At 47.8% G+C, this 11,445-nt stretch overlaps 1 protein-coding gene across 9 annotated transcripts in view; it reads right to left on the reverse strand.

The window, feature by feature from the left end:
* Positions 1–351, reverse strand: part of SCARB1 (scavenger receptor class B member 1) — a 113,883-nt gene extending 113,532 nt beyond the window's left edge. For 4 of the 9 annotated variants that reach the window (XM_054527724.2, XM_063712347.1, XM_063712346.1 and 1 more), the window contains exon 1: positions 228–351. The gene's annotated coding sequence lies outside the window, so the exon portion shown is untranslated. Of the gene's footprint in view, positions 1–215 lie in introns of all 9 variants that reach the window. The other 5 variants (XM_063712352.1, XM_063712351.1, XM_063712349.1 and 2 more) reach the window with 3 other exon arrangements.
* Between the last annotated feature and the right edge of the window lie 11,094 nt (positions 352–11,445).

Below are 11,445 nucleotides of genomic sequence, written 5' to 3' on the forward strand. Positions count from 1 at the left end.
GCGTGGTGGCAGGCGCCTGTAATCCCAGCTACTCGGGAGGCTGAGGCAGAGAATTGCTTGAACTCGGGAGGCGGAGGTTGCAGTGAGCCAAGATCGCGCCGCTGCACTCTAGCCTGGTCTACAGAGCAAGCCTCTGTCTCAAAAAGAAAAAAGAAAAGAAAAGAGGAATGTGGTAATTCGGGAGCAATTAAAAAATCTCCCCCACACTGTCCCACCTTCAGCCTCACCCTCATCAATAACCGGCACACTGTAGACACAAATTGCAGATGGAAAATTTTTATGATGGGCAGCAGTTCTGGATTCTTCCTGTGGTCTCGTTTCCATGTTCTTTGGAATTTCTGAAAAATAAAGAACTGAAATTAGAGTTTTTCCCAGCATCGAGCTGACAAGAGGAACTGAGTTCTCATTAAGTGGAACAAAACAAGAACTTTTGTATTCCCACAGAACAGACGTTGATGCTGTTCAGAGAAAATAGCTTTCTCCTTTAAAAAATAACCTCTTTGGGGCCAGGTTATGGTGGTGCATGCCTGTAATCCCAGCATTTTGGGAGGTCCAGGCGGGAGGATCACTTGAGCCCAGAAGTTTGAGACCAGCCTGGGCAACACAGTGAGACCCCTTTTCTACAAAAAATACAAAATACAAAAATAAGCCGGGTGTGGTGGTGCATGCCTGTAGTCCCAGCTACTCAGGAGGCTGAGGTGGGAGGATCACTTGAGCCCAGGAGGTAGAGGTTGCAGCGAGCTATGATCACACCACTGCAATCCAGCCTGGGCGACAGAGCAAGACCCTCTATCAAAAGAATAACAACAACAAAAAGAAATAACCTCTCAAATCAAGACAAAGCCAGCCGCAGTGGCTCACACCTGTAATCCCAGCACTTTGGGAGTCCGAGGCGGGCAGATCACCTGAGGTCAGGAGTTCAAGACCAGCCTGACCAATATGGAGAAACCCCACCTCCACTAAAAATACAAAATTAGCCAGGCATGGTGGTGCATGCCTGTAATCCCAGCTACCTGGGAGGCTGAGGCAGGAGAATCACTTGAAGCCGGTAGGCGGAGGTCGTGATGAGCCAAGATCACGCCATCGCGCTCCAGCCTGGGCAACAAAGAGCGAAACTCCGTCTCAAAAAAAAAAAAAAAAATTCAAGACAGAGCCTTCATAAACCTTCATGAAAGGAGGGCCAAGAAGCGTGGCTGGGCTCTTTCCTGGCATGTGGGCTGTGTTCCTCCCAGCAGTCTTTAGGAATTATCCACTCCAACTCCCTTGTCTAACCAATGGGGATACTGAGGCTCCGAGAGACCACTCATAGCCAAGGTTCATTTTGCATAAAAACAAACTGCACAATTGTCTATGGAAGTGTTACATTAGAAAACTCAAAGAAAATCTCTGGAAAGCTATACAAGAAACTGATAATAGAGGTTGCCTCTGGGGAGGGCAGTCAAGGCAGGGCAAGACTTACTTTTTGCCGAAACCCCTTTTATATACAGTGATGGCTTTCTTTTCTCTCTCTGTCTCTCTGTCTCTCTCTCTCTCTCCCTCTTTTTTTTTTTTTTGAGACGGAGTCTTGCTCTGTCACCCAGGCTGGATGGAGTGCAGTGGCACGATCTCGGCTCACTGCAAGCTCCGCCTCCCGGGTTCAAGCAATTCTGCTGCCTCAGCCTCCCAAGTAGCTGGGACTACAGGCGCCCACCACCACGCCTGGCTAATTTTTTGTATTTTTAGTAGAGACAGAGTTTCACCATGTTAGCCAGGATGGTCTCAAGCTCCTGACCTCATGATCCGCTCTCTCCCTCTTTTTTTATTTTTATTTTTATTTTATTTTTACTTTTTGAAATGGAGTCTTGCTCTGTCGCCTGGGCTGGAGTGCAGTGGCACGATCTCAGCTCACTGCAACCTCTGCCTCCCGGGTTCAAGCAATTCTCCTACCTCAGCCTCCTGAGTAGCTGAGACTACAGGCGTATGCCACCACACCCGGCCAATTTTTTGTATTTTTAGTAGAGACGGGGGTTTCACTATGTTGGCCAGGCTGGTCTCGAACTCCTGACCTCGTGATCCACCCGCCTCAGCCTCCCAAAATGCTGAGATTACAGGTGTGAGCCACCGTGCCCGGCCCTCTCTCCCTTTCTTGAGATAGGGTCTGGCTGTGTCGCACGGGCTGGAGTGCAGTGGTGTGATCTTGGGTGTCAATGCAACCTCTGCCTCCCGGGTTCAAGAGATCCTCCCACCTCAGCCTCCCTGGTAGCTGGGACCACAGGTGTTTGCTACCACACCCGGCTTATTTTTTTAAAATTTTTTATAGAGACAGGGTCTTGCCATGTTGCCCAGGCTAGATTCAAACTCCTGGACTCAAGTGATCCTCCTGCTTCAGCCTTCCCAAGTATTGGGATTACAGGCATTAGCCACCACGCCTGGTCAAGGATGGTTTTAAAGCATTTATGAATTCTGTAATCCCAGCACTTTGGGAAACTGAGGTGGGTGGATCACTGAGGTCAGGAGTTCTAGACCAGCCTGGCCAACATGGCGAAACCCTGTCTCTACCAAAACTACAAAAAATCAGCCGGGGGTGGTGGCACACACCTGTAGTCTCAGCTACTTGGGAGGCTGAGGCAGGAGAATTGCTTGAACCTGGGAGGTGGAGGCTGCAGTGAGCCAAGATCACACCACTGCCCTCCAGCCTGGGCAACAGAGCAAGACTCCGTTTCAAAAAAAAAAAAAAAACAGTTGTGAATTCTTTAACATTTCTCCATAAAAAGGCAGAACCTACTATGCATCAAAGGACACAATTAACAGAGTTCCTTCCACACAATGGGAGAAATTATTTGCAAATCATGTATCTAACAAGGATGAATGTGCTAAAACTCATCAACAAATAACCCAATTTTTAAAATGGGCAAAACGTTTCTTGTAATGGCTCATGCCTACAAGACCAGCCTGGGGAGGCCAAGGTACACACAGCACTTGATATGAGTTCCAGACCAGCCTGGGGAGGCCAAGGTAGACACAGCACTTGATATGAGTTCAAGACCAGTCTGGGCAACATAGCAAGAATCCATCTTTCCAAAAAATGAAAAAATTAGCCAGATGTGGTGGTGAGTGCTATAGTCCCAGCTACAGGCTGAGGCAGGAGGATCGCTTGAGCCCGGGAGACTGAAGCTGCAATGAGCCGTGAGCACACCACTGCACCCCAGCCCAGGTGACAAAGCAAGGCCCTGTCTCAAAAAAAAAAAAAAAAAAAAAGTGTCAGGGGCAGGTTGGTGGCTCATGCCTCTAATCCCAGCACTTTGGGAGGCTGAGATGGGAGGAGCGCTTGAGCTCAGGAGTTCGAGACCAGCCTGGCCAACATAGTGAAAGCCCCATCTCTATAAAAATTTACAAAGAAAATGAGCTGGGTGTGGTGGCGTGTGCCTGTGGTCCCAGCTACCCAGGAGGCTGAGGTGGAAGTTGCAGTGAGCCAAGATCACACCACTGCACTCTAGCCTGGGCAACAGAGCAAGACCCTGACTCACACAAAAAAAAAGAAAAAGAAAAAGAAAAAGCAGGAGGGGGCAAAAGACTTGAACAGTCATTTCTCCAAAGATCATATACAAATGGCCAATAAGCAAATGAAAAGATGAACATCACTCATAACCAGAAAAATGCAAATTGAAACCACAGTGAGATATCACCTCACACCCATCCAGAGGGCTGCTTCCAAAAAAAAAAAAAAGTAGGCCGAGTGCAGTGGTTCATGCCTGTAATCCCAGCACTTTGGGAGGCTAAGGTGGGAGGATCACTTGAGGCCAAGAGTTTGAGACCAGCCTGGGCAACATGGCAAGATGCCCTCTGTACCAAAAAAATATAAAAATTAGCCAGGCATGGTGGTATGCATCTGTAGTCCCAGCTACTCGTGAGGCTGAGGCAGGAGGTTCACTTGAGTCCAGGAGGTTGAAGCTGCGGTGAACTGAGATGCCGTCACTGCACTCCAGCCTGTGCAACAGAGCAAGACCCTGTCTCAAGAAAATTAAAAAAAAACCCATAAAATTAAATTACATTAAAAAGTGGCCGAGCGCATTGGCTCACACCTGTAATCCCAGCACTTTGGGAGGCCAAGGTGGGAGGATCACTTGAGCCCAGGAGTTCGACACCAGCCTGGCCAACATGGTGAAACCCATCTCTACTAAAAATACAAAAGTTAGCTGGGCGTGGTGGTGGGCGACTGTAATCCCAGCTACTCGGAGGGCTGAGGCAGGAGAATCACTTGAACCTGGGAGGCAGAGGTTGCAGTGAGCCCAGATCATGCCACTGCACTCCAGCCTGGGCAACAGAGCAAGACTCCATCTCAAAAACAAAAAAATCAATTAAAAAGTGGCATTTATTACATTCACAGTGTTGTATAACCACCACCTCTACCTAATTCCAGACATTTTTATCACCCCAAAATAAAACCCTGTACCCATTAAACACTCCCTCCTCACTCCCCCTCCTCCAGCCTCTGGCAGCCACTCATCTGCTTTCTGTCTCTGTGCATCTGCCTGTTCTGGATCTTTCCCATGAAAAGAGTCATACAATATGTGGCCTTTTTGTCTCTTGTATTTAAAAAATCAACTATTGTTGACATTTGAAAACTTGTTTATGTTCCTACCTCAATACCATTCCTATTACTCCATCTTGAGAACTAATTAAGAATCGTTTGAAGTTAGGAAGGATGCTTTGGGAAGATAAGACTCAAAAATGTAACAAAAACAGCTCACCAAGATAGAAAAAATTATTATCCATTCATTATTTAGTCTACACGTATTTATTGAGCACCTACTATCGTCAAGCCCTGTTCTGGGCACCAGGATACAGCAGTGAGACAGACGAGGCCCCTGCTCGTGGAGAATGCTGGAGACTTAAGTAAACACCAGGGAGCCAAAAGTGCTAAGTAAAGAAGTAAAACAGATGGGATCAGGCAGGACCAGATGGCAACCTTAGGTTGGGAGGTCAGGGAAGGCCTCTCTGAGTTAAACTAACGTGGAAATGACAAAATAGGCCTGCCACTCAAAGCTGGGAAAAGATTTGCAGGCAGAGGGAATAGTACATGAAAACGTCAACAGCCCAGGAGACTGAGGCTGCACATCCTTTAACTGGTGGTCAAGGGAAAGGGAGGGAGGGAACAGTGCCCTCAGGGAGGGCAGCAGTGTTTTCTGTAGCCATGACACCAACAGCAGAGGGAAGCGACCTCTCCCTTGCTGTGGGTAAGGCTGGGAATTGGCAACATGTTTCTGGAGGACAGATTGGCAACAGAGTCAGAAAGTTTTAAAATTTGCAAACTGCTGGGTGTGGTGGCTCACGCCTGTAATCCCAGCACTTTGGGAGGCTGATGTGTGGGTGAATTGCTTGAGCCCAGGAGTTTGAGACCAGCCTGGGCAACACGGTGAGACTCTCATCTCTACAAAATATTTAAAAATTAGCCAGGTGTGATGGTGCGTGCTTGTGGTCCCAGTCACTGGGGAGGCTGAGGCTGGAGAGTCACTTAAGCCCAGGGAGGTCGAGGTTGCAGTGAGTGGTGATCGCACTACTGCACTCCAGCCTGGGTGACAGAGCAGGACCCTGTCTCAAAAAAAAAATTGTACGTGCTCTGAACTAGAGCTTCCATTTGTAGGATACTCAAGCGACAATAAAATCAAGACAATAAGGGAGTGGCTTAGAAAGGAGCAGCTTAAGGGCCAGGCACAGAGGCTCACGCCTGTAATCCCAGCACTTTGGGAGGCCAAGGCAGGCAGATCACAAGGTCAGGAGATTGAGACCATCGTGGCTAACACAGTGAAACCCCGTCTCTACTAAAAGTACAAAAAAATCAGCCAGGTATGGTGGCGGGTGCCTGTAGTCCCAGCTACTCGGGAGGCTGAGGCAGGAGAATGGCGTGAACCCGGGAGGCAGAGCTTGCAGTGAGCCAAGATCGCGCCACTGCACTCCAGCCTGGGCAACAGAGCAAGACTCCGTCTCAAAAAAAAAAAAAAAAAAGAAAGGAGCGGCTTAGACTCTGCCTGGGGTGGGGCCTGGGTTGGTCAAGGAGCTTTCTGTTCGCTACTGTAACAAATCATGAACATAGTGACTTAAAACAACACCAATTGATTATCTTCTCATTATCTTTCGTTTCTGGAGGTCAGAAGTCCAAAGCGGTTTCACCTGGCTAAAGTCAAGGAGTCTGCAGGGCTGCATCCCTTCTGGAAGCTCTAGGGGACAATCCGTTTCCTCACCTTTTTCAGCTTCTAGAGGTTGCCTGCACTCCTTGGCTCATGGCCCCCTCCTCCACCCGCAAAGCACATCACTCCAGCCGCTGCCTCTGTGTCCACGTCACCTTCTTCCCCAAGACTGACTCCTGTGTCCCTCCCATAAGGACCCTTGTGGTTACATCAACCCGCCAGATAAGCCCCAGATCATCTCCCCATCTCGGCACTTTTAATTTAATCCCAAAGTAACACAGTCACAGGTCCCAGAAAATTAGGATGCAGACATCTTTGGAGGAGCCATTGTTCAGCCTACCACAGAGGGCCTCTTTGATGGGTAAAATCTGAATCAAAACCAAATGATTGAGAAAAAGTCACCCATGAGAGCAGAGCATTCTGGGTAGGGGTGGGCAGCAAGTGCAAAGGGCCTGTGGCAGGAGCTGGTTTGGCAGTTGGAGCACAGACCGTGAGACAGAGAGTGGCACCAGGGACGGACCCAGGGCAGCTAGACCTTGTGGTCTGCAGTGAGGTATCATCCTTCCTTCTGCTCAGGCTGTGATGAGTGTGATAAAAAACAAACTCAGCGTCATGTAGAAGACAGAGACGGTGTGGGAGGAACAACAGATAGGACAATCTTGGAGTCTCTCCAAGGAACTGACTTTGACCTCAGACCTGAGTGGCCAGGGGGGCAAGGATTGGGAGGCCCTGGTCCTGTAGGGCCTTGTAGCCTTCGCAGAGGAAGTTGCATTTTTCATGTGTGCATTGGGAAGAAGCAGTTGATGGGGTTTAAGCAGGGATGGGGCAGTAGTCATGTACAAGTTTTAAGGGAATCCCTGGCTGCTTTGCAGAGATTCAAGAATGAGGTGAAAGTCTCTATATTAAGAAGTTTTGCTTATCATAATCAGAAAGGAAGGGGAAGAAAACAGTTTGGCAGTTCATCAACAAGTTAAACATACAGGGAGTCTCTCTGAACCTATTCTGATTCAGGGTCTGCTTGATTGAAACAAAAAAACGAAAAGAAAAAGAATCAAATTATACATAGCATCACTATATGACCCAGCAATTCCACTCCTAGGCATACATCCAAGAGAACTGAAGACAGGCGCTCAAACAAACACCTGCCTATGCATGTTCATAGCAGCAGTATTCATAACAGCCAAAAGCAAAAAGCAAAAATACACATCACATAATACTCATTCACTTTTAACCATTTAAAAAACTATTTGCGAGACAACTCAAATACCCATCAATGGATGACAAAATGTGGCCTGTCCATACCATGGAATATGATTCAGCCATAAAAAGAAATGAAATATTGGCCGGCCATGGTGGCTTATACCTCTAATCTCAGCACTTTGGGAGTCTGAGGCAGGAGGATCACTTGAGGTCAAGAGTTAGAGACCAGCCTGGCCAACATACAGAGACCCCATCTCAAAAAAAAAATTTTTTTTTGAACACTGATAGATACTACATCATGGATGAATCTTGAAAACATGATGCTAAGTGAGAGAAGTCAGGGCCAGGCACAATGGCTCACGCCTGTAATCCCAGCACTTTGGGAGGCTGAGGTGGGCAGATCACCTGAGGTCAGGAGTTCGAGACCATCCTGGCCAACATGGCAAAACCCCGTCTCTACTAAAAGTACAAACAAATTAACTAGGCATGGTGGCAGGCGCCTGTAGTCCCAGCTACTCAGGAGGCAGGAGAATCACTTGAGCCCGGGAGGTGGAGGCTGCAGTGAGCTGAGATCACACCACTGCACTCCAGCCTGGGCGACAGAGCAAGACTCTGTCTCAAAAAAAAAAAAAAAAAAAAAAAAAAAGTGAGAGAAGCCAGATACAAAAGGCCACACAGTGCAAGATTCCATTTATAGGAAACCTCCAGAGTAAGCATATCCATAGACAGAACACAGAGGTGCTCATGACTGTTATCTCAGCACTTTGGGAGGCTGAGGCAGGAGGATTGTTTGAGGCCAGAAATTTGAGGCTGCAGTGAGCTATGACTGCACCACTACGCTCCAGGCCAGATGACAGATCAAGACCCTCTGAAAAAAAAAGAAAAAGAGACAGAAAACAGATTGGTGTTCACCAGGGACTGGGGAGAGGGGGAAATAGGAGGTGACTAATAATGGGTACAGGGGTTTCCTTTGGGGGCAAAGGAATGTTCTGGAACTAGATGGAGGAGGTGGTTGCATAACATTGTGAATGTCCTAAATGCCACCGAACTGTACACTTCAAAATGGTTAAAATGGTGAATTTTTTTTAATGGCGAGTTCTATGTTATGGGTATTTTACCACAATTTTTAAAGGACGGAGGAGATGGAGGGGTGCAGGGAGGGTGTGGGGAACAGTGGCGCCACCTGTGGGTACCACGCTCTGTGCCCACTTCCCTTAGGTGACGCCAGCACCCGGCTAGGAGCGAGTCACCTCCCCACTCCCCCTTGTGGCTGCGTTATGTTTTTTTGTGGCGGCCTTGGAGAGAACTGGGGTGCCAAGACAGCCTGCATATGCTTGAGAGATGCTCTGGCTTTTGGGCCATGGACTCTCAATTTAGGTTCGGTAACACTTCACCAGGGCCCTTGCCAGCCCCTAACTCAGCGTGGTGCCCGTGAGCACGCACAGAAACCTCCCCACACTGGGAGGGGGCACTGCTCCACCTTCTGGGAACATTTTAGAAGCCCCCCAAATGGAAGACTCAACAATTGTTTCCTGTTTCTGCCTGCTTTCTAAACATTTTTCCATGTCTTACCACCATGCACATAGTTTTTAACCATCTTATCCATTTGTATGTGTGACACTAAGGGCATTCACGTTGCTGTGCAGCCGTTGCCACCATTCATCTCCAGAACAGTTTCATCTTCCCAAACTGAAACTTGGCCCCCATTTTCATCCTGCAAAACTACAACTCCATACCTATTAACCCATTTCCTGTTCAGAAAAAAAAAAAAAAAGTGCAGTTTGCTGCCAGCACTCATTTAATTTTACATAAACACGCTCTTTGAGGCTGAAGCAAATGTGACTGATTTTCAATGTGAAAATAGAATATAAAAACTGTTCTTGGCTGGGCACAGTGGCTCATGCTTGTAATCCCAGCACTTTGGGAGCCCGAGCCTGGTGGATTGCTTGAGGTCAGGAGTTCAAGACCAGCCTGACCAACATGGTGAAACCCCGTCTCTACTCAAAATACAAAAATAAGCCAGTTGTGGTGGCAGGCGCCTGTAATCCCAGCTATTCGGGAGGCTAAGGCAGGAGAATCGCTTGAATCCGGGAAGTGGAGGTTGCAGTGAGCCGAGATCGTGCCACTGAACTCCAGCCTGGGTGACAGAGCAGAGAGCTGGGATTACAGGTGTGAGCCACTGTGCCTGGTCTACACTGGTGGACTTTTAGGGTTGTTTTCTAATTTCGGCTGTGAGCATGGGCACACCATAATTCTTTTTTTTTTTTTTTTGGAGACAGAGTCATGCTCTGTCGCTCAGACTGGAGTGCAGTGGTGCAATCTCAGCTCACTGCAACCTCCGCCTCCCAGGTTCAAGCGATCCTCCTGCCCACAACCATGCCCGCCACCATGCCCAGCTAATTTTTGCATTTTTAGTAGAGACGGGGTTTCACCATGTTGGGCAGACTGGTCTCAAACTCCTGACCTTGTGATCCACCCACCTCGGCCTCCCAAAGTGCTGGGATTACAGGTGTGAGCCACTGCACCCGGCTATAATTATTTTCAATGTTACACGCTTCAGCTAAGTCGCCAGGTTGTCCCTCTGTGGCTGCGTGAATCTTAGATTCCAGGAGCAAATCAGTCCATCAGCCTCTGAGGTTGGGGCAAGTGAAAAAGGACAGCCCTGCTGGCCGGGTGCAGTAGCTCACACCTGTAATCCCAGCACTTTGGGAGGCCGAGGCAGGAGGATCGCTTGAGCCCAGGAGTTCCAGACCAGCCCAGGCAACATAGCAAGACCCCGTCTCTACGGTCCCTTATTTGTTAAATGAACAAATAAACAAACTGCACAGTTAAATGAACAAACTGCACAACTACTTTATAACAAAATTACCTTTGAGAAACATTATAATTTTTTAAACAGTGACAGCCAGGCACTCTTGCAGTTTGTCATAGCTTCTGCCATTCCATATCCAATTCCGTCTTTCTCTCTGCATCCACCATAGCTAATAATTAGCAACACAAGCTCAGTGCAAATGACAGATGAGGCAATCATCACAAACATTAGACGCCCTCCTGGAGGGCAAAGTCTCCGCGTCCCCAGCTGAGATCCCAAGGGCTTCAAGAAGTGTTTTCCACATGGAAAGTGACTTTGTCAAGTGAAATAATCAATGAGGTCCTTATTGTGTGAGGGAACACAGAATAATTTTTAAGGTAAAACTATCACCGGGCGCGGTGGCTCATACCGTAATCCCAGCACTTTGGGAGGCTGAGTCGGGTGGATCACCTGAGGTTATGAGTTCGAGACCAGCCTGACCAACATGGAGAAACCCCATCTCTACTAAAAATACAAAATTAGCAGGGTGTGGTGGCACATGCCTGTAATCCCAGCTACTCAGGAGGCTGAGGCAGGAGAATCACTTGAACCCGGGAGGCAGAGGTTGCAGTGAGCCGAGATCATGCCATTGCACTCCAGCCTGGGTAACAAGAGTGAAACTCCATCTCAAAAAAAAAAACAAAAAACTATCATGAGATACTGTAATTCACCTAGCAGATAAATAAGCAAAGTGTGAGAAGCTCCTTGTGTTGTTAGGGTGTGAGGAAGCAGGCACTGCTGACTGCTGTTGGTAGAAGGGTAAATTTGTGTAACCTCTTTGGAGGGGAATTTGACAAAGCCTGTCTAAATGTAAAATGCATACGACCTTTGACCCAGCAAGTTCACTTTGAGAAGTTATCTTTCAGATATATATGCACACAAGGGCAAAAATTTATGGATAAAAATAGCCAGCCGGATGCAGTGGCTCACATCTGTAATCCCAGCACTTTGGGAGGCTGAGGTGTGCCAATCACTTGAGCTCTGGAGTTTGAGACCAGCCTGGGCAACATAATGCTACTCCATCTCTATGAAAAATACAAAAATTAGCCAGGCATGGTGGTGCATGCCTGTAGTCCCATCTACTTGGAAGGCTAAGGTAGGAGAAGCACTTGAGCCTGGGAGGTCGAGGCTACAGTGAGCTGTGATCATGCCACAGCACTCCAGCCTGGGCGACAGAGCAAGACTCCGTCTCAAAAAATAATAATAACAATAATAAATAAAATACCT

Source organism: Pongo abelii, chromosome 10, assembly GCF_028885655.2.
Source record: "Pongo abelii isolate AG06213 chromosome 10, NHGRI_mPonAbe1-v2.0_pri, whole genome shotgun sequence".
In the NCBI taxonomy this organism is placed as follows: domain Eukaryota; kingdom Metazoa; phylum Chordata; class Mammalia; order Primates; family Hominidae; genus Pongo; species Pongo abelii.